The 27,006-nt window shown below is 42.0% G+C and overlaps 1 protein-coding gene across 3 annotated transcripts in view; it reads left to right on the top strand.

The window, feature by feature from the left end:
• The first annotated feature begins 471 nt into the window (after positions 1-471).
• Ipcef1 (interaction protein for cytohesin exchange factors 1) overlaps positions 472-27,006 on the top strand; it is a 155,753-nt gene continuing 129,218 nt past the window's right edge. For all 3 annotated transcript variants that reach the window (XM_048420023.3, XM_048420030.3, XM_048420020.3), the window contains exon 1: positions 472-627. The gene's annotated coding sequence lies outside the window, so the exon portion shown is untranslated. The remainder of the gene's footprint in view (positions 628-27,006) is intronic.

The following is a 27,006-nucleotide window of genomic DNA, read 5'->3' as shown; positions in this document are numbered from 1 at the left end:
TTGATGGAAATAAAGAAATGATTGAATCTAAAGATGATAAAATGTGATGTCTGAACCCGACATGCTGTCAGATCCAACTGAAGGTGGAGTTCCAGGTGGTTGTAAGTCACCTGGTGTGGGTTCTGGAAAATGAACTGCAGTCCACTGGAAGAGCAACATTTGCTCTTAGCTGCTGAGTCATCTCTCCAGCCCTTAACCCAGCATGGCAAGAGAATCTCTGCCCGGACTGCCATCCTCTTGCTCACGAATTGCCTACCAAGCAGGAAGGTAAAACCAGGGAGAGTTTCATCCCTTTGTCCTGGGAAGGAGCACATTGGGTGGTCTTCCTTGATAAATGAAGTCAGGAAGATAAGACGAGTCCGCTTTGATGTGCTGTATCCAGGAGGGTTCAACAAGAACGAGAAGGAAGACAAATAGAATTGAGGAAGTAGAGATGACACTTCCCCTTCTTTTGAAATAGCCTTATTTTTCTGGTTAGTTTCTTCTGATGGTAGTCTTGTGTGTGCTGAGCCTCCAGGGCTGCGGATACTTTGAGTGGAATCTTCAGTCTTGGCCTTAGACTATTATGAGCTTCTTGAGTTCAAGGATCAGGGGGCAGCTCTTGGATCGCCTCCCTTTATATTGCAGGTAAGTAAAATCACTCTGGTTGATAAAGAAGCCATTGCTGAGTAGAATGAGGGTATTCTTTAACTGCCTTTAGAACAGCCAGGTCTGAAATAGGGCTCTTGGGATGTGAAGCTGGCTTGACTTTTCCTAAGGATGTGGCTCTGTAGCACCATGCTGTGAGCCTCTGATTCTGCCTGAGCTGCGGAGAGGAGAGTTGTGCCTCTGCTGTGCGTTCTCTTCTTGGTGTGCGAGGCTTGCCCTGAGAGTTGCGTGGACTGCAGCCTGTGGTTTGATTTAGAAACACTCACTTCAGCATTTGTTTGAGTCCTGAAAGGTTCGTTTGGGGGAACACTCTGTGACCCCAACTTTAGAGAAGGTGTGTCCTTTGTGGAGAATTCCCCTTTGCACACAGGCAACTGAAGGGGATTTTGCTTTTAGATGAAGGTCAGAGGCTAAACAGAACCCCTCTGGTTTGAAAGCTGGGGCTAGATGTTGCTGATTCACAGGCTTTTACGGGAGGCATAGGAAGTGCTCAGCTTTTCTTCCTTGGATATATGTAAAAAAATAGAATTTCAGTATAGAAGGAGATTTATAATCCATTGAAGGCATCTTTGCCTGTAATAGTGACTTTATTAGACCTTAGGGTCCCATGAGTTCCTAGTCCAAACCTAGACAGAGTACAGTGATAAAATCCTATGTGACAACTTGTTATTATATGGAGAGTAAAAACAGAAAGGTCTTTCCTTTCCTTTCCTTTCCTTTCCTTTCCTTTCCTTTCCTTTCCTTTCCTTTCCTTTCCTTTCCTTTCCTTTCCTTCCCTTCCCTTCCCTTCCCTTCCCTTCCCTTCCCTTCCCTTCCCTTCCCTTCCCTTCCCTTCCTTTCCCTTTCCTTTCCTTTTCTTTCCTCTTACCATACAAATGTAAGTATAAAGCTTTGGTGGTATGCTTTTTGTTTAATCTACCCTTTATCCCCTTTCTCTACTGTGCTTCTATGTCAGGTGCCTTTTCTGTGGCAGGTCCGTGTGTGACCATTTCCGGAACACTGCATTTGTCAAATGCACATCATTAGAACTTGGAAATAGGAAGTTCTTTCCTGTGGTAGCTTGCTGTGGCAACAAGAGATAAGAAATTACTTCATGGCTATTGCCTGAGACTTTCCTTTTGACTTGCGTATCCTTCTTGAGCAGATCACTTCTCCTTTCCACCCAGCCTGGAGGCCAGGCCGTGTGAGCTGAAGTACAGGCTGATAATTTGCTAGTAGGTGTGATATTTAAATAATGGGTGTGTATGTGTGAAGAAAGTTCTGAAAAATAAGATTTGTTTTGTGTACTGAAGAAAATACTGCAAGCATGGGGATTTGCTATACCTTGAAGGCTTTCACAACATATGATTAGTGATATTTGTTGGCTGAATGCATGATTAAGATGGTTCATAAAGGTCTTGGAAAGGTAGCCATTCTTTCTGTTACCTAGGCAACTGAGAAAGTAAAAGTTAGAGGAGATCAGGTTGAAGCAGGCCAGGATCTGAAAGTGTGAGAGGAGAAAGGATGTGTAGAAAATCGAGGAGCTCAGTCTCCCCAAGGCCAGCTGGACTGGGAGTGATGGAGCATGTGATCAAACTGGACTCTCTGAATGTGGCTGGCAATGAAGGCTGACTGAGAAGCCAAGGACAAAGGCACTGGGCTTTGATTCTACTCATGGACTGACTTTGTGGGAGCCTGGTTTGTTTGGATGCTCACCTTTATAGACCTGGATGGAGTGGGGAGGACCTTGGACTTCCCACGGGGCAGGGAACCCTGACTGCTCTTAGGACTAGAGAGGGAGGGAGAAGTGGAAATTTTAAATAAATAAATAAATAAATAAAAGAAAATCGAGGAGAAAAATGTTGGAACAGCAGAAGGCGTGACACTATGGTGGTGGAAATGGAGATGGAAGAGGCGTTAATACAGACGGTGGAGGTGGCAGCAGAGGTGCTGGAGGAGGTGATGTAGGTGTGGTAGATGTGGCAGGACAGTAGAGACGATGATGATTGTAGAGATGGCAGAGGTGATGCGGTAGTCACGAACGACACAGTCAATGACATCTAGACAATTACTACCCAGATTACTCTTCTCAGCAACAGAGGTGGTAGTTGAGATGGTGGGGGTCAGTGGAGGAGATGGAAGAGGTGATAACAGAGATGGTAGAGATGACAACAGAGGAAATAGAGCAGGTGAAGTGGGGATGGTGGAGGTGACGGTAGAGATGTTGGTAGTGACAGCGGAGGACAGGTGGTAGAGGTGACAGTAGAGATTAAGAAGGTGGTACAGAGACGGTGAGGTGCTCACGGTGATGACGGAGGCAGTGACTGAGGCTAGTGGTGGTGACAGAGATGACAGAGGTTGTAGTAGTGGCACTGGCGGAGATCATGGGCATGCTGTTGGAAATGACGGTGGTGAAGGTGATAACATCATGATATAACCAGGACATCGTTTGGAGTCAGGCACATCTGCTCAAAATCTTTATCTGCCACTAACTGTCTCTATGAACCACAAAGCACTGATCTTTTTGAGTTCTAAGAATGAGGAATGGGATAATAGAGTGCTCACCTGTGGTACGGGGTTTCATCAGTGCATCTTCTTCAGTGTTCAAGACACCACACCCACATCTAGAATTTAACCACCTTTGGGCTTTCTCCTGTTTTCCGTTTCCTAAGATGGACTTGTGCTTTTAAAGAGTCCTGGCTGTGTTCTGAATATATGCCTGTGAACCCATTATGGCTGCTCATTCCCCATTTGGGACCTCCTGGGAGGTGAGGAGGAGTTAGGAGCCAGGGTTGAGGGACAAGTTCTTCTCCCCCCCCCCCGACATGAGGGCACATGGCCCTCTCTGTAGACTCAGCCTTCATCAGGAACCTGGTGAAACCCGAGGGCTGGTGTCTTGATCTTGAACTTCTCAGCCTCTAGGACCCCAAGAGGTGAATTTCTGTGGTTATAAGTCACTTAGTTTATGCATTTCTCTGGCAGGAGGAGCAGACCAAGACAGTCATTTATTAAACACAAACATTATAGCTAAAAGCCTGCTAATGTGTCCAAATGAAGGAATATCACCAGTAAAATGATATTCTGGGAATATTATCAATAATGTTTTAAAAAAGCAGGAGCAGAACTTTTTTAATTATCTAAAAATACTACAGAGAAGAAAGACTGAGGTGAAATATACTAAACTATATGAAGAGTAGGTTTATAGCTGGTGGTTATTTTTGGTTTTTGGTTTCTATTTTCAATGTTTTTTATTAGCAAAACATACTTGCCATAATAATCTGAAAACAATATAGGTGTCACATGAAAATAAGTGGCCAACATCTTAGCCCTTTGAGTCCATTGTTAAAGCTAAAATACAGTCAGCTTTCAGGGATGCTGTGGTCATGGATCACTGCGATCTCAGAAAAGGCTAAGAGTCATGGTATTTAGCTTTGTGGGGGATCCCCTTCAAGATTCAGGCTGGTGTAGAAACATGTGTCTGCTCTCAAATGAGAACAACCAGGAACCACCTGGGGCTGTCTAGGTTGATTAATTCCTAGACTCATATGAAAATAGGTCATTTTCTCTGAATGACTGCAGAGAACGGCTTTCTAGAAAGTTCAATAGTCAGTATGATAGTTTATAGCTCTTGATTAAGTTTATGTTTTCACACATGAAGAGTGGCTCATTTTAGTAGGGAATATCGTTAGGGATGTCCTATCATCTTAGCATAGCTGGGGAGAGGGTAAACACATAGTTTTGAAGAGTCAATATGTTTTTATTAGAAAGATCTGGTCAGACTGGGGAGATGGCTCAGTGGGTCAAATGCTTGCTTTGTAAGTATGAGGACATGAGTTCAGATCTGTGTAAAATCCAGGCAAGGGAGTGTGAGCCTGTCACTCCTGTGCTGGGTAGAGGAGTCAGACAGATGCTGGGGGTTCAGACAGTCTAGCTGAAATGGTGAGCCTCAGGCTCAGTGAGAGACCCTGCCCCAAAAGACAAAGTGGAGAGCAATAGAGGAAGACTCCTGATTTTGACCTCTGGCCTCCACATGTACCTGCCTGCACAAATGAATGCACTGCCCACTCATGGGCATGCACAGATCTGCATACACATACATACATGCATACACACACACACAAGTAAAAATAAATTTGTTCCTGTCACCTCATTGTGCCCTTGTGCCACTATGGAGTCTATTATTAGAGACTTAACCAAATGAAGTATTTGACTTGTAGGCATTAAGGAATCTCCTGTATTTGTCTTAGAGACCAGTGAATGAGACAATTGACAGAGGAAGAGGCGAAGGGCTAAACAAACTTTATTGAACGCTCACCTCCTATGCTGACACGGGCATAGAAATAGAAGCCATTAAAAGACAAGACATCCCCAAATAAAAGCCTGATGCTAAACTAGAACACAGATTAGGTTTTCAAAAATAAAAAAACTAGACAAAAATGAATAGATCTTTACTGAAAATTTAACTGAGGTTAGCATAATGGTTAGCTATAATTGTTAGCCTAGACCTCAGGGAGGGGACTATACTGGGTTGACCTGTGAACATGTCTGTGGGACATTATCTTAAGTCAATGGCTCTTGGGTGACTGAGCCCACTGTGGGTGGAAACATTCCCTACACAGGGCCCCTGAAGGGTGACAAGTGAAGACCTCTAGTAGAGCACAGGGAAGCAAGTGAGCATGCGCACATCCATTTCTTTCTGCCCCGGACTGTGGGTGTGATGCGAGTGGTTCTCTCAAGCTCATGCTTGCGTGGTTTTCCTGAAATGACGGACTGGAACCTGGCGTTGTTAGCTAACACAAACCTTTTCTCCCGTAAGATGTAGCTCTGAGCTACAAATGGGGCACTGGACTTCACGTTTTCTCACTCGTAAAACTGAGATAAACATTCCTAACCAATTTGTTTTGTTATGTGGATCAAATGAGCAATTCACACAGGAGAAATATGTGCTGAAAAAAGAAAAAAAACCTAAAAACCATTTTAATTAATTTTTAAAAGTCATATAGAGACTCAATTGGGATGCCAGAGTTATGTTCGACCAAAAAAAATTAGATACATGTGTGTGCATGTGTGTGTGTGTACATGCGGTAGACTGAATGGTACCCTTCTTTCAAAACCATATGCTAGTATCTTACCCCAAGTCTCTTAGAATGTGCTCCTACTTGGACGTGTTATAGTTGTGGATGTAATTAGCTAAATGAAGATGAGGTCACACTGCTGTGGTGTGAGTCCCAATCCAACAAGACTGGTATCCTTATAAGATGATGACCATGTGACAGCAGATACACAGGCTGCCTCCTGAGGCTGAGGCCAGGGAGTAGAGGGACTCAGCTGCAAGCTAAGGATGCCAGCCACCCTCAGAGCTGGTAAGAAGTGAGAAAGTGTCCCTTTGCAGGTCTGGTAAGAGGTCTCAGAGGACCCACAGGCCGGCCGGCACCTTTGCTCCAGGCTCCTGGCCTCTAGAACTCAAGAGAGTACGTTTTGGCTGTTCTAGCTGTTTAGTTTGAATCATTTTGTTCACATGGCCTAGGGAAACCCACAGAGGGTGGAGTAAAGAATACCAATAATTTCAAGTGCTAGTCATAAACCTATCTGTTTGGCTGGCAAGAACTTCCAGGGACTGGATTCAAAAATGACTCATTTCTCTCACTGTAACCGGCGGCACTGGGCCTTGGTAGACTCAGTTCACCACTGAATGGGAATGAAGAAAGACAAAACAACGAAACACATTTACAGAATGAAAATTGGGCTATTGTGACAATTGTAAAGGGCATCCTTTCACAAACGGAGCTGAAGTCTTGGATTATTACGGCACTATAGTCATTGGCTATACAAAGAGTGCCAGTCTCAAGTGGGGAGGACATTTATTCTCTCAAGCTGTACACTGTACTTTAAAATATGAATTGAAAATGAGGTATTATAATGGCACTTGTTTCCAAACATAAGAAAATTAAAATTTTCATTTTTACACTTATTTATTTATGAGTATATGTGTGTGTGTATGCCCGAAAATGCCATCATAGTATGTGCTTGTGTGGTCATGGAGCAGGAGTCAGGGAATAATTGTTAGGTGTCAATTTTCTCTTCCCATCATGTGAATCTCAGTGACTGAACTCAGGTCCTCAACTTTGTCAGCAAGCCCCTTTATTCTCTGAGCTGTCTTGTTAGCTTCCAAATAAAAATCCTCAAGGCTCCAATCTAAGCATGGGGCTGGCAAAGATTTCCCAACTGAGGGATCCTTACAGTATTTTTGTCTGTAGTTGATCCTTTCGGGACATAAACTTAGTTTAATACTTTAATAGAGTTTTTAGTGACAGACTCCACAGCTAATATTTCCAGCATATTCTTGCAACATAAGAACCTCTCAAGGCCCCCTTTCATCAGCATTTAAACTACCCTACTTCCTCTTACCACATTTATTACAAGCAGGACAACATACTTGTAACGGGAAGACGTCCTGGCAGAAAGCGAGTTTGTCTAATCTGTGCAAAACTAGAACAATTGTTTACTCTGCCTCTTGAATTCCCCTTCCCTCCCCCTTCTCCCCTCCCTTCTCTGTTTTGTCTCTGTCTCTTCCTCTTTTCTGCTTCTCTCCCCTCTTCCTTCCATTTCCCTCCTTCTTCCTGTCCTCCCTTCTTTCTTTGTTTGGGGTTGAGAGCTAAAACCAGGTTTGCTTGCTTGCTTGCTTGCTTTCTTTCTTTCTTTCTTTCTTTCTTTCTTTCTTTCTTTCTTTCTTTCTCTCTCTCTCTTTCTTTCTTTCTTTCTTTCTTTCTTTCTTTCTTTCTTTCTTTCTTTCTCCCTTTATTTGTTTTGGGACAGGGTGTCAGTTACTAAAGTGCTTGTGCTGGTCTTGAGCACACTGTGTAGTTCAGACAGGCCTCACTTCTGTTCCAGCACCCCCACAACCCCAGGAGCTGGAATTGCAAGCCTATGCCATCAGGCTGATCTTCAATTTCTTTCAATTTGTTATTAATATTATATAATCTTCTTTGAAATATTTAGTGGGAATTTGTGACTGGGTAGATTCTTTCATGTTTGAACAGGAGAGAATCATTATTTTTCAGTGAGGAAGGAAACTGCTTTCTTAGGAGATTTTTGTCCTGATACCTAATGTCAGAAAGAAACAGAGTGTTTAGCCAGTGACATACACATATCTTATAGCAGTATGTTATATAGGTAAATAGATGACAGATAGTATTGAGTCTTGGCATAAGTAGAGAAATAAAGTGTTGGCTGGGGTTTCTGTCATGCCTGGTCCTGCAGCCCTTCAGTCCCAAAGAAATACACAGAGGTCTACATTAATTATAAACTGATTGGCTTATTAGTTCAGGCGTCTTATTAACTCTTACAACTTATATTTACCCATAATTTTTGTCCTTGTTAGCCACGTGGCTTGTTACCTTTATAAGTAAGGCATTTTCATCTTGCTTCTTCTGTGTCTGGATGATGACTGCAGACTGACTCTTTCCTCTTCCCAGAATTCTCGTTGTCCCACCTCTACTTCCTGCTTGGTGGCCCCACCTATTCTTCCTGCCTGGCTACTAGCCAATCAACATTTTATTACAATAATACAAATGACAGGATAAAAGACCATTGTCCCACAGCAATACAGACCTTTCAGAAGGGAATCAACTCAAGATACTCTTTGGGAATCTCAACATTCTTTACTCTGCAGTAATTCTATGCAAGGTATCATAATTTACCCAAAAGGCACTTGACATATAAAGTTGTGTTTTATGGAGGAAACCTTAAATTTTTTAAAATAAAAAACATCCTAAAAACACTTGAAAACATAAAACCATATATTTTAGACTCGTTATGACTATGCAGTTTGGGTAGCTCGGACTGGAAATGTTGCAGTGCTTTTATGGACTAATGGGAGTATATGCAGTTACATCAATTTCTTAGACATGATGAGAGATTCTGCTAAAGTAGAAGATTATTGATTATGACAGGAACATTGTATTCATTCACTCAGTGTGCAGGTCATTTGCAACAACTCTGTTCTTCCCATTGATAAAGAGCCTGAAGCATGCGAAATGAAGACTTCATGTTTTAGTCCCATGTGAGATCATAAATCCCTGACCGCTCTACACATCTTGACCAAAGATCTAAAGAATGGATTTCCTTTGTGAGTGTGAAAGCTGACATCTTCCTGTAAATGGCAAAGGTTCACTGATGAGCATTTAACATTTACTGAGCTTTTATGGCGTTTCTAGTGCTTCCCAGGGAATGGGTTAGATGTCTCATTGCAACGGAAAGGTGAACTCACCTTTGCCATCTCTTTGTAGTTGTGTAAATTAACATCACCTCATTTGGGCCAGGTCCTCCGACAGCCATTGTGTCCAAAAGAAGGACCTGAACTTGAACTACTTTGCAAATAAGGTCAGTATTATCCAGCTAGAACTGGCTTGACTTTGGAGCACAGCCTCTGAGATTATTATGCGCTTGAATTTTCAACTTGATTAATCAAGTAGGGCAGCTTCGCCCAGGTCCCGGGGACTTGTCGAACAAGGTTTGAACTGGGCACTGGAGTGCTACTTCGTTTTATTTTGTGAACGCTGGCAAACATTCCAAAGTTATGTGCAGATGAGTTGTGTAGAGAGCAGAGGCAGACCCCCTGGCTTCTCTGAGCTGAGAAGCTGGCACACAGAGAGTCACCGCAGAGGCACCATAGCTGAGTATGAGCCTGAGTAGGTGAGACTGAGCAACATGGATCCCTGGTGAGTGACTTTGCTTTTCCATTGCCGAACCTGGTGTTATTAGGTTAAGTATTATTATTATTATTATTATTTTATTCCCGGTATTATTAGGATCCTAGATGTGGGGTTTGTTCATTTTCTACTTTACTTTCAATCGCTCTGTAGGCTACACACAGGATAGCCTCCCTTCTTGGACTGATTTATAAGATTGGGTATCATCACATTCATTTGTCCTCTCTTCCTTCCCTTCCTTCCTCCCTCCCTCCCTCTCTCTTTCCCTCTTTCTGTGTTTGTGCCATTTTTGTGTCTATGCATGTTCACACACTTGCATGCACGAATGAGAAGACCTGTACTGGAGTGAATGAATCCAATGTTCCTCTCGCAATCACTAATTTTTTACTTTAACAGAATCTCCCGCCATGTCTAAGAAACTGATTCAGCTGCACACACTCCACATCAGTTCATAAAACTGTTGTACTATTCCCAGATGGAGTTATCTATGCCAGTGGATGGATGCCCTTAGGCAGTGAGCTGTCCAAGATAATTTCTGGAACTTTTTGTGCAGTGAGAACCACTGAGGGAAACCCTAGAGCAAAGGTAGACAGTAGATTCTAAGGGGCCTCCCTGTTTCTAGCCAGAGTTCCTCAACAGACTATGTAGATCACCACATCCCCAGAGATGGACATTTTTAATACTGTGGTTATTTCTAAGGGCAGATGCCTACTTAGTTCCTCTGGGGAAGGTATAAAGGCTTTATATCCACTATCAGAAAACTCTAGGAATCACTGTTGTTATCAGCTTGCTTTTCTCTGACAAGAAAACAGGTCCCGAAACCAGAACCTGGGAAAAGATCTGGGGGAAAGAGCCACATGAGGATTCCAGCACCAATATTTTGACTCTGGAGTTAAAATTTAAACCTAGGTCTCTTTGACCTCAGAGCTCTGTAATGTCTGTGTTGGCTTGCTTGATGAGCATCTGACCTGTGTCATTATTTCAGTGTACTCTGACAAGAATTAGACAGTGATATTGGTCTAGTGTTGTGAGCCCAAGCTCCAAGAGTGACTAACTTTGGAGTTTCTGTTAGGTGGAATTTCTTCCTGTTATCCTTAATTTTCTCCAGGGTGTCTTCTGGAACCACCTCAAGACCAGATATACGGTTGAGACATTATAGTGTATTTGGGGGAGAACACAAACATGCATGCACAAGCATGCGCACACACACATATGAATGTGCACATATAGGCATGCACAAGTGTGAACATGCATAAGTGTTTGTGCACACGCTTATTTTAGGAAGTTCAACTCAAGGCCTTATGCATGGTAAGAAGGCACGCTACAGCTACATTCTCAGTCCTAGGCCCTATATATTCCTCTTGCCTCATCTCCATGGCTCTCTTAAGCCTCTATCACAGAGTGACAGCTTCTCTCAGGCCCAGGGGACTTTCATGTTGGCTTTCCACGTTATGGTCCTAGCAGTGACTTAGGGGGCTGTGTGAGATGCGGTGGGGAGAGCATTTTAATTAACATAGGAGATGTGCTAGTGGGGACAGAACCTTCGCAGAGCCTTCCCATCCTCAGTTCAGTGTGACAAAGGAGAGAAACTCGTCAACATTTTCCGAGATTATTTAATCAGGAGGCTTTAAAACACAGTCACATAAAATGACCAACGTTCTTGACTCATTGAACTTCAACAGCAAGGTAACTGTCCTTCAGAGGCTTTCAAAAGAAGGCAAGTTTTCCAAACAACCAAAACACCATCAGCAGGTCTGATGAAGCTCAAAGAGAGACATAGGAAAATGTCACAATTCCTGATCTTTGATTTGCCTTTGCCTCACACGTTTTTAAGGAAAGCCATCGCAGGGTTCCTTTAAGAACTACAGATTCTCAATGCGAGAATTTCTTTGTCATGGTCACCTTTGGCCATTTTAGGGTGCGGAAATGCTTCCTTAGCCTTCAGGAACAAACAAGCCCTTCCACTTTACCCCAGGAAAGACAAATCAGCCACGGATAAAGCTGAGAGCAGCAGAAGCTGTGGAGCCCTCCCCACCCCCACCCCTTCCCACAGCTGAACCTGCTTACAGAGCCACCTGTAGGAGAAAGATCTCTGATCGGGTTTCATGTTGCAAACCCTACAACTTCCGTAGGCCGAGTGTTAGCTGAAAGCGAAGCTATAATTTCACCAGTCCTGCTGGTCTGTTCAAAGCATGTTTCCCATGTATTGCTGAGGGGTGGAGAGGTGGCACAGATCGGCCCCCTTTTGTGTGATTGGTTTTTGTTTACTTTCTCTGCGTTTTGCTCTGGTCATTGTTGCTCCAGCAGTGAGGAGGATTATCCTCAGGAGGAAGTAATCTGGTGGGAATGACTCTCAACCTCTCCCAACCACGCGCAGGTTTGCTCTTTTCTCTTGCTTCTCGCCAGGGATCTGAGTGTGTGCTCCCTGGGACTGAGGTATGGTCTGGTATTTTTACGGATGGAAGCTTCAGGTTAGCTGGGAGCTGATGATATCTTTTCATGGCACAGAGATCCCAGGCCGGGCCGGGAAGGATTTGGGAGTTTGCTAAAGGGAAGCAAATATTTACAACTGAGACTGTTAATTTGAATTTAGATCATGGTTTCTCTGATGTTGGGAAAATCTGTTCTTCTCATGACTCTGGAAACACTTGCCCTTTCTTGGCACAAGGTGATACTGACTGGTGACTGATCTAGGCTGTAGAAGACACTTTGTGAATAGTTACTCAGGTGGACAGGCGCCTAAAACACCACCGTTAGTCAATATTTGAAAAACAGTTTTTAGTTCATTTCGCCCCTCAGATTGCAATCCTAGCTGACACTTTTTGTGTAGCCCAGGGTCAGGGAATGGGTCACACTCTCCTCTTTTGGGATGTATGCTTTGTTGCCTGTAAAAAGTCTTAACTTTTTCTTCTCCCTCATGATGCATTTGAATAGCCCATTGGTCAATTACCCAACAATCACTGAGGTTCAGTGCCACGGGGAGTTTCTGTTCTGATCTTGTCTGTTTGGTGTCCTGTGTGTTTCTTCTATCTGTATAGGCATGTCTTTCTTAGTGTGGGGGAGTTTTCCTCTGTGACCTCATTGAAGATCTGGTCTGTACCATTGTCTTGGGATTCAATGCTGTCAGTGATGGGTTCAGTGTTTTTCAGGGTCTCCCACATTTGAAACTCTCTGTTCCTTTCCTGCATTTTAGAGCTTTTCTCCTATTCCATGCTTATTTGGTCTAGATCCTCCGCTTTGTCTTCATGTCCTCATATTCTGTCCTCTGCGAGGCTTTCGTTTGAGTTTCCTAGTTGAGGTAATGGGGCTTTTCAATTTCATCTTCATTTCAGCTTGAGTTCTCGTCAGTGCTTCTGTCTCTCTAGTGAATTCCAATCTCAATTGGAATTGCCTTTGTCATTCTCACCAGCCTTAAGTTTGTGTTTTTTTTTTTTTTAGGCACCTATTCTCCTTTAGCTCTTTCTTCTTATTTTCATTAAATCATTTCTTTGTACATTCTTTAAACTCCATGAATTCTTTGATGAAGTGTGTAGTTGTTCTTTCTCCTCCTCTCTCTCTCTCCCTATCTCTCTCTCTCTCTCTCTCTCTCTCTCTCCCCTGGCCTTGAACTCACAGAATCTACCTGCCTTGCCTCCCAAGTTCTGAGATTTAAAGCCAAGGCTTTCAGCACTACACCTGGCACCGACTGTTCTTTTAACTTCTATGTCCTGTGCTTCACCTGGGTAATTCTTACTGGCAAACATTTCTTAGGACTGGTGGACTCTGGAGAGAAGATGTTGGCTTGAGCTTTCATATTTCTGGTATTTTTGCAATGAGATATGGGCACATGGCTTTTTTTTTTTGTTAGTTCCAAGTCTAATGTTGTCAGAGCAGGTTGAACAGAAGAGAGGGCATGCAGAAAATTTAGACAAAGCTAGACCCTGAAGAAGGATGTGGAGAGTTTTAGGTGGAGAGGTTGGATGTAGCAAAGAAGAGCTGTAATTTTTTTTTTAAAAAAAACATTAATTTAAACTTTTATTTGTGATTGAGTGGTTGTGTATGTGTGTGTGTGTGCGCGCGCGCGTGCTTGGGTATCTGTTTGCTTACATGCGTGTGCACACAGGAGTGTGCATTTGTGGAGGTCAGAGAACAGCTTTGAGAAGCCAGTGTTTCTCTTACACCATGGTTTCCAGGGATCAAATCAGGTTATCTGGCTTGTGTGGCAAGAACTTTTACCTGCCGAGCCGTCTTGCTAGCACCCTATCTGTAGTTTTGCTTCCAAGAAATAAACCAACATCGGAGAGATTTTTTTTTTAGAAAAATATGCCTGTGATGAATATGTCTTGGGTTCTTCTAGGATATTGTCTACTGAATAATACAGTATAAAAACCATTTGCAATGTATTTCTACCAAATTAGGTATTATATAAAGTCTAGAGACAATTTAAACCTTACAGGAGGATGCATGTAGATTCTATGCAAATGCTATCATTTTATACAACAGATTTTAGAAGCTGTGCATATTAGTATCTGATGGTGATCCTGGAATCAATCCCCATGGAGACCAAGGAATTTCTGTGTCTAGAAATATACACATTGGCATGTGTGTGCTTGTGTGTATATATGCACGTGTGTGTGCATGTGTGCACTTGTGTGTGCACACATGTTGTTTTTTTCTTTCACCCTGTCCTGGTTCTTTCACATCGTAACTATCTTGTGTCTGTATTTTGAGCATCGTCTTCCAGTAAGTGAAAAAATGCCTTCATTGATATTTTATTCTTTGTTTTATGTGCCTGGCGGGGGGGAACTGTTTTCTCACATATTTACAAGTCATTTGTTGTTGTTCTCTGTGAACAGCCTCTTTAGGCTCTTTGTCAGCGTTTCCATTGGTTTATAGTCTTTTATAACCAGCCTCTGAGAAGTCCTTATTATTAAGGAAATGAGCTCACTGTCATGTGTTGAAATATTTCGCCCAGTTGATCATTCCCCTACAGTCAGTAACCCTTTTGGGACTTAAGTCTTATGTGTTGTTCAGAAAAGCCTTCTTAACTATAAAAAGAAACTTAGAAAATATAGTTGCTAACATTTATTGAATAAAAGCAAATGTGTCAGATATAAATTAAGCAATTGACATGAGCCTCTTACTTAATCACCGTAGGTTGTGTGCCTTAAAAGTATGTGTCTGTTTTCTCCTTAGAGACACAGGCAGACAGGGTAAACCATCAGTCCCAGAGAACACTGTCCCAGATTGATGTTGGAGCAAAATGGACTCACAGGAATAACTGCTCATATTTTATTTTAAGCTTCTTTTCTTTTTAATTTTACTATTTTGAGAAAAAAATTTATTCTTCTAGAAGAACCTGTTGGACATGTTCAATATAAACAAATCTAGCTTCTGTCAGGGATGTAAGAGAATTAAAAATCACATCGTAAGTCTGAAGCAGAATAGGACCATGTTTGTCCTGTAGGAGTTCATACATATTGAGAAAGCTGAATGCATAGGGATGATGGGCAAGACCTTGTGCAGGCACAGTGCACAAAGAATGAAGGGTGCCCACCAAGGCCAGGCCCCGAGGACACCTGAACAGTATGGGGCGAGCCTAGCCGTGGAAGACTTGTGAGATTATGACTGTGTAGGATTTGTCTTACTAGTATGAGACCCGTAATTCACCAAAGTAGCTTCTATTGAACAGTTTAAAAACCCACAAAAACAAAACCACAAAAACCATTTTGTCCTCAGGTCTCCAATCTTAGCCTTCTTTAATGCATAGACTCACAGAGTTAGCCAGTAGTAGGGAAAATGGCCCGGTAGGCAAGATGGACAGCTTTGTTCTGGTCTGAGCCTGGATGTTTTCATTTGCTTTCGGTCTGAAACCTTCAGCTGTATAATTTAGAAGTAGAAGATGTTCTTTATGATTTACATTGTTTCCAACAAGATGGAAAGCTAGCAAACTTCACAGGGGAGAATGCCGTAGCTCTGGGGTTCTGACATGCTGAAGAAGTGGATTATTGGGGATGAGGGTGTTACTAGAGGCCATCATTTTATTCCTGCCATTGACATGTTTCTGTTACTCTGTGCTTTGTGATCTTGGTGATGTTATAGCCATATGGGAAAAAAATCCAACTTTCCAAAGAAAAACACTAAGAAAATTAATCAGTATGTTAGCATGTGAATGTGTGTGTGTGTGTGTGTGTGTGTGTGCACGTGCATAGAGTCAATGTCAACCTCAGGTGTTATCCCTTAAGTATCACACAACTTACTTTTCAAAAAGGGGTCTCTCACTTTTACCTAGAAATTGAAGATTTGGCAAAATCAGCTGGCCCATAAGCCTCAAGGATCCACTCAATTGTCCTTTCTTAGCACTAGGGCTTCAGGTGTGGGTTCTGGGGGTTGAACTCATGACTCCAGGTTTGCAAGGCAAGCACATTACCTCCTGAGACATTTCCCCAGCTCAACGTAGTATGTAAATGCATTCCCACATTTTCTCTGTATGCCTGTGAATAGCAGCGATCCTCTGAAGGATAGTGCATGTATTGAGTTACTTTGTGTTTTCAGTAATATTTTGATTTGGTGAACTGGAGACACAGTAAGTCTCAAAACATGTTGTACTAAAATATGTCCTGTCAGAGACTGAGAAGACAGACCACAGCCTGGGAGCGCTTCTTGCCAAAGACATGTCTGGTGATGAACTGTTCTCCAAAATATGTAGTAAGTTCTTAAACCTGAATAAGGAAAATATGAGCAATCTGGAAATAAAGGCCGGAAACCTGGGGAGACAGCTCACTAAGGACGGTAGGTAACTTTCCTAATGGACGGTTTCATAAATCAATGTATTCTTTGCAGACTTGGTTGTGGAGGAAGAGAAGTCACTTCTGTTTCTGGAGTAAACTACCGCCATGATCCATACACACTCCAGCTTTAGTTAGCATTAGTAAAATAATAGGAGAGGACGCGGTCAGAGACGCACTGGGCTCCTTCACTCTGCTCAAGGACCCGTTTAGATAAACAAGATGGCGTCACGACCCTCCATTTAAACGAGTTCTGGGCATTTGGCCAGGCCCCGAGACAGATGTGGCAGGTCCCACTGACCCCTACGACTTTGCCTTTCACATTTCCTCCACACTCAGTCCCTTCCAGTCTTTTTCCTGTTTCTCAAATTTATGGAGCCGAATTCCACACAACAGGATGTTTAAAATAAGATCCAAACAGTTTTCTGAGACACAATAAATTAATGGTACATTTTAAAACACACAATTTAATAATTTCAGCCGTATGTGTACACCATGGAACCATCAGCACTTTCTGGAAAAATGAGCCGCCTTCACTGTATCTCTGCCTTTGCCTCCTCAGTAATTCACTGACCTGCTTTCTATTACTGTGGCTGAGTGTGAATTTTCCAGGACTTACTGTGCTCTTTTATGTTGGACTTATTTCATTAATCACAACGGCTTTGAGATTTGTCTATGTGACTAGATGTAGCAATATCTTGTTACTTTTAATGTTTTACTTACACATGAACAGGTTTGGGTCAAGTAAACTATAATTTCTTTTAGTTTTGGATACTTAAGTTAGTTTTCAATTTTTGGCTACCAAAAGTAAAGTCCCTGTGTTTGTAATTAAGTTCATGAATAGACATACATCCTTCTTCCTTCTGGACAAGCATCCAGGAGAACTGCTTGGGTTGTCGTAGATACTTCAGGTTTTAACAGGTTATCAAACTCCTCTAAGTAATCAAATCATTTCAAATTTTCATGGTTAGTGCATGGGAATTTAAACAACTGTAGACCTTTGCCAGTATTTTGTATGTACAATCATTTTGGTTTTAATTGATTAAACCAAACATATAGGGAGTAACACCATTTTTAATTCATTTGCACACTCCTGATGACCTTGAGCTTCTGATCATCCTGCCTCCACGACTCTGGGATGACAGGTGTGGACCCCAACACTCAGTAGTATGTGCTGTTAGAGACTGACCATCGTACACTGCATGCACCATGGTGCCCACACATACTTGTATGCAAGACATGGGGGTTGGGTCAGGATTTTTTGTTTGTTTTTGAGACAGAGTTTCTTGTGAAACAGCCCTGGCTGTTCTGGAACTCTTATTGTAGACCAGGCTGACTTCAAACTCATAGAGATCTGCCTGCCTCTGCCTCCTGAATTCTGGGATTAAAGGTATGTGCCAATATGCCTGGCTGTTCAGAATTTTTCAAATATTTAAAATTTCAGCAAAGTTGTTATATAGTTGTAACTTATATCTGAGTTTGATTTTATTCATACAACTTGGAATGACTGTTTTAATTTCCTCTATACTCTTTGGGGGGGAGTGACAGGGGAGAGCAAATTGATACTTGCTTCCTGCAGGGGAATTATCTATATACATCACGTAGTTCTTCAAGAAGAATTCATCTCTTTCTCCCTGCATACTACCCAATCTTTTATTTGTACAAGTACAAATTCATGGAATTTATTTTATCGTATCTTCTTTGTTTTGTTGGTTAAGCACAGGCCTGGTGGTTGGCTCTTTCTTATTGGTTCCCATGTCTCCTTAATATACATCAGTTTCTATGGAGTGTATACTTGTCTTAATCTGGATAAGATATGACGGCAAAAGTACTCTGAATTGGCTGGCTTAGACATTTTCTTTCTCACAGTACTGGAGGTTTGGAGTCTAAGATTAAAGGACCTGGATCTGGGGAGAATCCACTTCTTGGTTTATAGATTCTCCCCACCATCTCACTGTGCCCTCACACAACAGACAGATATGCCATGCAGAGAAACTGGGTATAGAGTTTAGATAGTGGGTTATGGAAGGAAGGGGAAGGAAGAGAGAGGGGGAGAAAAAGGGGGGACAAGAGAGGGGAGAGGAGAGAGAGAAGTTACCTCTTCAAAAGAGGGAAGGGAAGAGAGAGAGAGAATATAGGCTGGAGAAGGCAAAAGATCTGATTGCCTTGGCAGAAGGGGGAGTGGGCGGGGCTTGTCTCTTAAAGGGACAGGGTACCCAGGTGACAGGCCAGTGGATCATAACATTCCCATCTTTTCTTATAATGAAAAGGTAGGAAGTTAGACACAACAGGTTAAAGGAATTGGGATGGTGGATTCTCAAGACTGCTTCCTGCTTATTTGTGGGCATCGTATTGGAGGTGGGCCTGAGAAAGCTGGGTGCTGGTCATATCCTGGGGTAGCTGGTCTCTTTACTCCTGTCCAGGATTTGTGGTATGGAACTAACTGTGTGGTATGTCCTGGACCTGGAAAGGTGTTGGCAGAACAAAGAACAAAGTTAAGTTTAGGTAGAAAAAATTTTCAGGACCAGGGAATTGAGAAAGGTATATCTAACCTGTTTAAGGTGGATCCTTCAATTTGGCTCCCTGGAACTCACAGGAAGTTTGTTTGTGAAAACGTAAGTTTTAAACAGCAGCATATTTATACCAGAATGACTGTGACAGATATTTTTGCATAATGAAAAGTATCTTTAAGCTATGAAGGGCAGCGTGAGAATTTTGATACTTGTGTTTGTCCTTGTATCTTTATAACTTGCAGGGACACACTTTAATAACTTGTATTTGTATCTTACTGAAATTTGTTTGGCGAGGCTGTCCTTTTAAACTGACAAAACCTCTCTGCTATCAAACTGCATCAGAGATCTTTGAGAAGGATAAATTTTACTTTGAGTTATTGATTTAAAAACGACAGAGAACTTAATTGATTGGCTACCTAGAGTCATTACTCAGGGTCCTCCTTGATGGTTGAGGGTTGTATTTGCCTTTACTGTTTAGTGCAGGACCTGCCAGACTCCAGAAGATCCTGTGGGCTAAGAAATATGTAGGAAGACAAGCCTACCTTGACCTGAGCAGCTAAGCTGTCAATTCCAGTGATCCTGTCCGTGTCTTCAGTTTAGATGAAAGGCAACACCACAGAGGTGAATGTGAGCAAAAGCTGACTTGGAGAAGGGACCTTACCATTTGCAATGATGGGGAGTGGTCCGAGGAGGGGCTTGTTTCTTAAAGGGACAGGTACCCAGGTGAGAGGCCAGCAGATCAGAACAGAATTGTGAACAGGAAGAGGTTACTTGTGGGAGGGGAAGAAGTTACTTGTTAATAGGGAGGAGTTACTCATGATAAAGAAGTCTTTTGATCCACAGACAACTATATTATTAGTTAGCTCTTCTTTCAGTAGTGTTCAGCGGTTTTTAGCGTAGAGGTTTTGCTAGCCTTTATATAAGTAAAAAAAGAAAAAAAGAAAGCTCCCCTAAAGTTTATTACTCCAATAAAATTTTGCTTCTACATAGAAATATAACTAAAATTTTATATTGTTCTTTTATCCTGTGATGTTCCAAATCCAAAGATGACTACTAAGAGCTTTGTGTAGATGTGTTATCATTTTCTGCATGTTTTAAAAACAATATTAAATTTCCTTCTGAGGAGCAGTTTTTTTTCTTTTCTTTAATACTTTTTTTCTTTTGCTTACCTTATTGCATTGGCTCATACAACTAGTAACCTTGTAGTAGGAGTTGTCAGTTAAGGTCCTTAGCTTTGTTCCCAACCATGGGTATGTATTGACCATGTGACCATAATATGATGTTAATTGTAACCTTTTTGGTGTATGAGCCTTACTGTTACTTACATGCCTGGATGTGTTTTGTTTGCTTGTTATTAATCATGAATGTATTGCAAATTTCTGGCATTGATGGATTGTCTCTAGTTGTTGATTCAATCATGGCTTCTGTTCATTTTTTCCCTGCTAATATATATTTTATTAAAAAATTGTTAAGCACGGGATAAATTCCACATAGTCATGCTATAATATCTTTCTCTATATTGTAGAATTTAGTTTGTCTATATTCTAAGAATTTTTGGACCTATAATTATGAGTCCTTATAATGCTGAGTCTAGTTTCGGTATCAAAGTCTTGTTATCTGCATTTTTGAAAATTGAAGATTATTTTAAAAATAATCTTTTAAAACTTATTTTTTAAAAATAAGTTTTCTTGGGTATATTTGAGGTTCATTATGATTTTCTTGTATTGTGCACATACACATTCTTGTGTGTGTGTGTGTGTGTGTATGTGTGTAAGTGTGTGTGGGTGAAAGCCAGAGGTCAATCTTCAGGTATTGTTCCTCGGGCATCGTCCACCTCCTGTCTTGAGACAGGGCATCTCTCCTAGGCTAAATTGGATGGACAGTGTCCCCTGGGACTTGTTGGGACTGCAAGCACCTGCCACCATGGCCAGGCTTCCCATGAGTTTGGGAGGTGAATCTCAGCTCCTTATGCATACACGGCAAGGCAGTCTTCTTTGGGTTGACTGAACCATCTTTCCTGTCTTGATGGTCATCATATTTTATTTCTCCAAAGACTGAGAAAGAAATTTGGACATTCACCTAAGTAATTTCCTGGGATATTTATTTATCTACTTTTTAATATATTCATGAGTATAAACATCTGCATTTGAATCAGGTAGTAAACTGTCATCCATGTAATGGTAAATTATAGATTTAGAAAATTGTTTATGTATTATTTCCAAAGGCTGACTTACAAAGTATTGGCACAGGGTGGGGCTACTGAACATTCCGTGTAGGAGGATGGTCCACTGATAATCTCCTAATAGGCTGAGGATTATTATAATTAGACACTGTGAAGGCAATTTTTTTGACAAATTTAAGAGCAATTATCAAGAGCAATTAAAGGGATTCTATACACGGACAGAGGTTTTTGGTGGTCAGAATCAGAAAGAAACCCAATTTCCATCAGTCGTGAACTATGATGTGTGTAGCCAGTGGATATAATGCCACCGGAATTGCGGGTGTGAAAAAAAATGGTGAGCTGCAGGGGAAAGTTGGGTCCTAGGCAGTAGCAGGTGGGCTGTGGGCAAGAAGCTTGCCTGGGCTGACCAACCAGGTGCCTGGTGGGCATGGGGGTGGGGGTGGGGGATACTTTTAGGTCAGTTCTGGTAAGCATGGACTCGTTCCCATGTTGGGCGGCCAGATGAAGGGGACCATGAATAAAGTAATTCCACACTAGCTCGGAATAGGGTATATTAAGGGGGACTTATTTAAGGGGGTCTCACAGGTCACAACAGGGAACAGGAATGGAATCCAGCATCCAGGTGTGAGGGCAGGGGTGGGGGAGAGGTGAGGGTAAGAGCAGAGCAGCTGGTGCCACACCTTATGACGCCCAAAGCCACACACAGCCTGGTCCAGCCTCTCAAAGGTCATTGACTGAAAAAGGTTCCCCATCAGTACCTCCTTTTATTTTCTCCAGACTGCTTTTCTCCAGAGTCTAATGAGCTGTGAAGTGGCTGAAAGGAAGGTAAAAGGCACACATGAAAGAAAAACCTGTGCTTTGACTTAGACACAGATCGGAAAATGGTATTTCAAAATCGTTGAGAACAGTCATTTCTTGGATTTCCACTTCTTTGGTGCATTCAAATTTTGGTCAGCGTCTGGTGTTCATTCTTTCTTCCTTCACCTTATAATTGGTTGGACAACCACATGTGAATAAATATGAGGAATCAGATTTGTGTACTGAAACTCAGAACAACAGAACCGAAAGTCAGCTCAAACCTCTGTATTGCATGAGTGTCATGAAAGGCACCTTGTCATGTCTAAACGGGATGTTCTGCTCGTGCTAGAAAATGCCCGAGTCAAAACCACTATTGGCCTCTTAAGAGAGAGTTAAGACAAATATTTATATTTTGATTTGAACTTTGGGAGACTAAGGAATGAGGATAGGACCTCGTAAAAGCCCAAAAATTTTCTTCTCAAAGACTCATGCTTGAGCTATGCCTTTGGAGTGTACAATAGACCCGAGGCAGTTGATACCAGCAGGGAGGGTGCCCGAATTTGACCTTACTGAACCTAAAGTGTCGTTCCCAAAGCCAGCTGTTGCCTTTTGAGGCCCCTTAAGATATAAATACAACATTCTTTCCCTTTGTATCACAACTGAGTGTTATGCTCTTCACACACTGATAAACATAAGACTGGAAACGTTCTGTGACAAAGCTTGGGAAACCATCACTCCGCTGGCCAGACAGAGCCCTGAAGCTAGAGGATGGGAGCTGGCAACCGGGAGGGCCAGGAGGAGCTGCTTCTGGTTCCTTTACATGGAAAATGCTTCAGAATGAGCATGGAGACAATGTTTTTGTACAAATAAATTCAAAAAATGTTTAGTTGGCACATTTTTTAGTCGTTCTGATGAGAAGCAGATGGAGGTGCTGTTGAGTCCTGTCAAATATGAACTGCTCCGGACCCCGAGTATGTGTGTAAATATTTAACTAGGAAAACAGTCACACACGGGCTTCTCGGGAGCAACCTGGGAAACAGGAAGCCACAAATTATAGGTCTGAAATTTGCCATGCACGGTTTATGAGTTCAGCTAAGTAGAACCAAATGAGGAGACTAGAAATTTTATAAATAGTTCTTGATTTTTTGGTAGAGGAGTAAAGGGGAAGGCTTAGGAGGAGAATTACTGGGCTTCGCTCCAGTACCAATCAGTACATTTAATTACAGCCAGAGCACCAAATAATGTGATAGGAATTTCGTCATGCATTTACATTTCAGATGTATTCATTATGACTTCATGCAGAGAGAAGTTGTGGGGATCCCTGTTTATCCTCAGAGTCTAAAGTTTGTTCATGTGACAGTGTTAGGTCTGTTGATCCCTTAGGAGCTGACGTGACTTGTCTGACACACCAACACACACACACATGTGCATACTCAAGAGCATACATAGACACATACATAAAAACACATGCACAAACACACATGCATATGTACGTACACACTCACACGCACACACACTGCTCATACTTGGTATTGGACACGTTCTTAGGTTTCAGATGATAAGGTAGGCTTGTGATTATGGCTTGAGTAGAGGGAAAGGCATTAGTGACACCAAGTACTTACCATGTGCAAAATACCTGCTGTTAAGTAGAAGCACTCTGTAATTGAAGGTGGAAATGAGAGTAGACTGTGCTTCCCTACTCAGAGTCTTGTCTTCAGGAGCAGGAGAGTCACATGCTCTGTTGAGTTTCTTCCTTTTCAAGTTTAACTTCAGGCGCATCATATTAGGGGTCTGTCACTCTCTTCTCTGTTTTCCATTGCACCATCAATCCATGGTCTGCATACCGTACCATGGATGGGCCATGGATATTAGTTTTGTCACATGTGCATTTATCTACATGGTCACCAAGAAAGCATGCTTCTCTTTGTGTCCATCATAGTCACCCATGTCGTCTTTTCCTCTTCCCACAGGAGACCGCTGTTCTGGTTTTCCTTCCATGCAGGAGTCCTGCGTGGTTCAGAGCCGCAGGTTGGGGTCATCTCATAATGTGCTCTTAGGTATCTGGCTTCTTGACTCACTGTGTAAAAGGGTAACTTATGTCATCATCACGTGCTTTATCAGTAGCAATTCCTTTCTGTTTCCACTGTCTCCCTTCATAGGAAACTGTCTCATTATCCGTTTCTCTTGATGGACACTTTGGTGCTCCTCGTGTCAGGGTATTTAAAATAACATGTGACTGTGCATATATACACATGTGGATACATATAAGCATGCATGGATACATATACACACATATGGATACATATATGCATGTGTGGATATATATATATATATATATATATATATATACATACATATGTGCATACGTATTTTCTTTTTCCCTGAGCAAACACTAAAGGGCAGGACTGGCGGTCTCATTAATGATTATGAGAGTCCTTCAAACACTCAAATCAAAGTTGCAGCATTTCACACTCCCATGAGAAATGTGTAAGAAAGAAGGCCGGAGTGACAGCTGAGATATTTAGTTGGAAGACAGTGTCTTTGACTTCTCCAAGTCGGTGGTCTATGTTTGGGGAAGCTATGGTAATCGCCTTCCAGCACACTATTGTAATTCCTCATGTGCCTCCACTTTCTTTGCCATAGAAAGTAAATTTGTAGGTCTTAGAGAGTTGAGTGATAGCAAGAGCTAGGGAAGTTCTCTCACGAAGCCTGATCAATGGGAAAGTTAAAGCAAAGGGGTAACTAAAAGGGCTTCACTGGGGAGGAGTTTTTAAGGTGTGTAAGGATTTAGGAATGATAAAGAATAAAGAGGAAATTAACTACAGAGGGATTATATGAAGTTATGTATTGCCAGAATGGAAGTATCCTACCTGGGACAATCTTCCTAAATGGCAGTGACCAAGAAAGACATTCCAAGAGACTCAGCTATTTTTAAGAGAAGTGATCAATGACCCTCAGAACATATTGGGCCTGACCCAGTAGTTAACCTGTGTGCCTTGGGGTAGGCTACTCTGTAAATCAAGACTTGCTAGAATTGTAAAGGCCATAACAGAGCTCTCGAGAGCATGCCATAGGTCAGAGCTGTGAGTTGAGGAATCTTTGCTGAGTTCACAGAAGACAAAGGAGCAATTGTTCACCTTTATTTAGAAGTAGTGATGTGAAGATTGAGGTTAAAATGAAAAGAAAACCTACATGAATCAGAGGGGTTTTGTTGAACTTGGGTTAAACTGACTTCATTTAATTAGACTTACAAAAAGATCCAAGGCAGAGAACAGACAATATATCCCCATTCCACATAACTAGGGTAGGGGCGGCTCCCAGATGCAGTGGAGGGGTTGGTTTTCCACGAAGGGAAGAGGGGCAAATAAGGACAGCCGCTGGCTCCCTGAGGTGAAAACATGAGATGTTTCAAGGCAAACCAGGGGAAGGGGTGAACTGACTGGATGGCTGGAGTAAGAGCTTATTTCTCCATCGGTCATGGTCATGCTCCCACTGCCTTTCAGACATGGGGTTAGAGAATGCACTGTGAGCCCTGTCACCTAAAAGCAGGAGGACAGACATAATCCTTACTGTGCATTCAAATCCAGTTCATGACATTGACAAAGTCTATTGTTGAGAGGTTCCAGATGGCTGCAAGGATGTACGATGCAGCTAGACTTTACCACCCAGCTCAGGTGAAGCTGCTCTCAAGTGATGGAGAGACACTAGGTACATAATAAATGCTATTTTTCCCTTTTTTTTTTTTTTTACTAATTACATCATTTAGAAGATACAGGGTTGAAGCATGATTAATAAAAACTCAGGGTTAGAAATTGGGGTTCAACCTGAAGATCTGAAAAGCAAAACAGCCAGCCACTGGCTCTTACCTTGACCTCGGTCTGAAATGGTGATCCTGCCTCCTGGACTCTCAGAAGGAGACTGTGTCTGAGAGCTGTTTCCTCCTATTTTATAATCCTTTCTAGGGCTGTGATCAAAGGTGTGCACCACCATCATTAAAGGCATGCAGCACCCAGTTTCTATGGCAACTAGTGTGGCTACTGGGTTTAAAGGTGTGTGTCGCTGTGACTGCTAGGATTAAAAGTGCATGTCAGTGTGGCTACTGGGATAAGAAGTGTGTGTTACCACAATCTGCTCTGTGAGACTGACCAGTGGGGCTGCTTTACTTTCAGATCTTCAGACAGTCTTTATTTATTAAAATACAATTAAAATCCACCACACAGTGTTGTAACAAATGTTGACTTTCTTCTTCCTCTTTAGTGACGTAGTAAAACTCTTCATGTAAGATGACTAGGCGTTTCATAAGGGACTTCCTCCCCACCGCCCCTTTGGTTTTTTTCTGTGTAACCATAGCCCTCCTGGAACTGTGTAGCCCAGTCAGGCCTTGAACTCACAGAGATCCCCTGCTTCTGCCTCCTGAGTGCTGGGATTAAAGACATGTGCCACCACCGCTCGGATGCTTATTTATTTTTATGCAAATGCACACACTTACATTTTAAAGATGAGAGTGATGTCCACAGAAGGTCGCGGTATTGGCAGGGATCTTCTCTCTCGCTGTCGGAAGCAGGGGCTGTTGTGTTTATGATTCCTCCGTAGCATCCGCCTCGCAACTGCTGACCAACTCATCTCTGTGTTCAGATGAATTCACCTCAAAGACACAAAGGCACTGCGAGTTTTTTTTAAGTTCATGTAACTTTTTGAATGAAGCAACAAATAATTCCTGGACCTAAATCTATATTAAAAACCTTTTCTTAATCAGCTCTAAACCAAACAAACAACACCAAAGCAAGCTTTGTTGAAGAAACAGCATATTCTTTCAGACATCTGCTGTGGGAATGAAGCATACATTATCCTTTTGTGTCCATGAATTTCTATCAGTGGAGGGGGAAACTTATCTACTGGCTTTTGGATAAGCTTGTAAATGTTACATTGAATACAGAGGAGGGTAATCAATAACTACTAACACTTCTGACTCAAGATCACTTTAGCTTTGACATGCAATATTCCAGCTGTATAAGATCATAGAACCAAGTTCTAATTGGCCAATCAGCAGACAGAATGTTCAATGTAAGTTCAACACAGGAAATTATGCCTCTTAATCTTTATAAATGCTGCTCCATATTGTGTATATTATTGGATTTATTGATTGATTTGACTTTATAAATGGAGAAGCTGAGATTTGAGTGAATAGCGGTTGTCCCAAAGTCCCTCAGGTAGCTGAAGGCAGCAAGATTCACAGTGTCCGTAGTCCACAGTTCATATTTCGTGGTTACAACCAAATGAGAGAGATCAAATGTAGAAGAAAGAGGAAGCGGGGAGTGCGGTTTTGTCTCCTCTTGAAAATGACAGTGTGACTCAGATTTCTGATGGCAATGTCTAATGGTTGCAGACTCCAGGTCTGTGGACAGTTT

Source organism: Myodes glareolus, chromosome 1 (assembly GCF_982192425.1).
Source record: "Myodes glareolus chromosome 1, mMyoGla1.1, whole genome shotgun sequence".
NCBI classification, from domain to species: domain Eukaryota; kingdom Metazoa; phylum Chordata; class Mammalia; order Rodentia; family Cricetidae; genus Myodes; species Myodes glareolus.
Note: the sequence above shows the minus strand (reverse complement) of the source record. Positions and strands in the feature narration are given on the sequence as shown.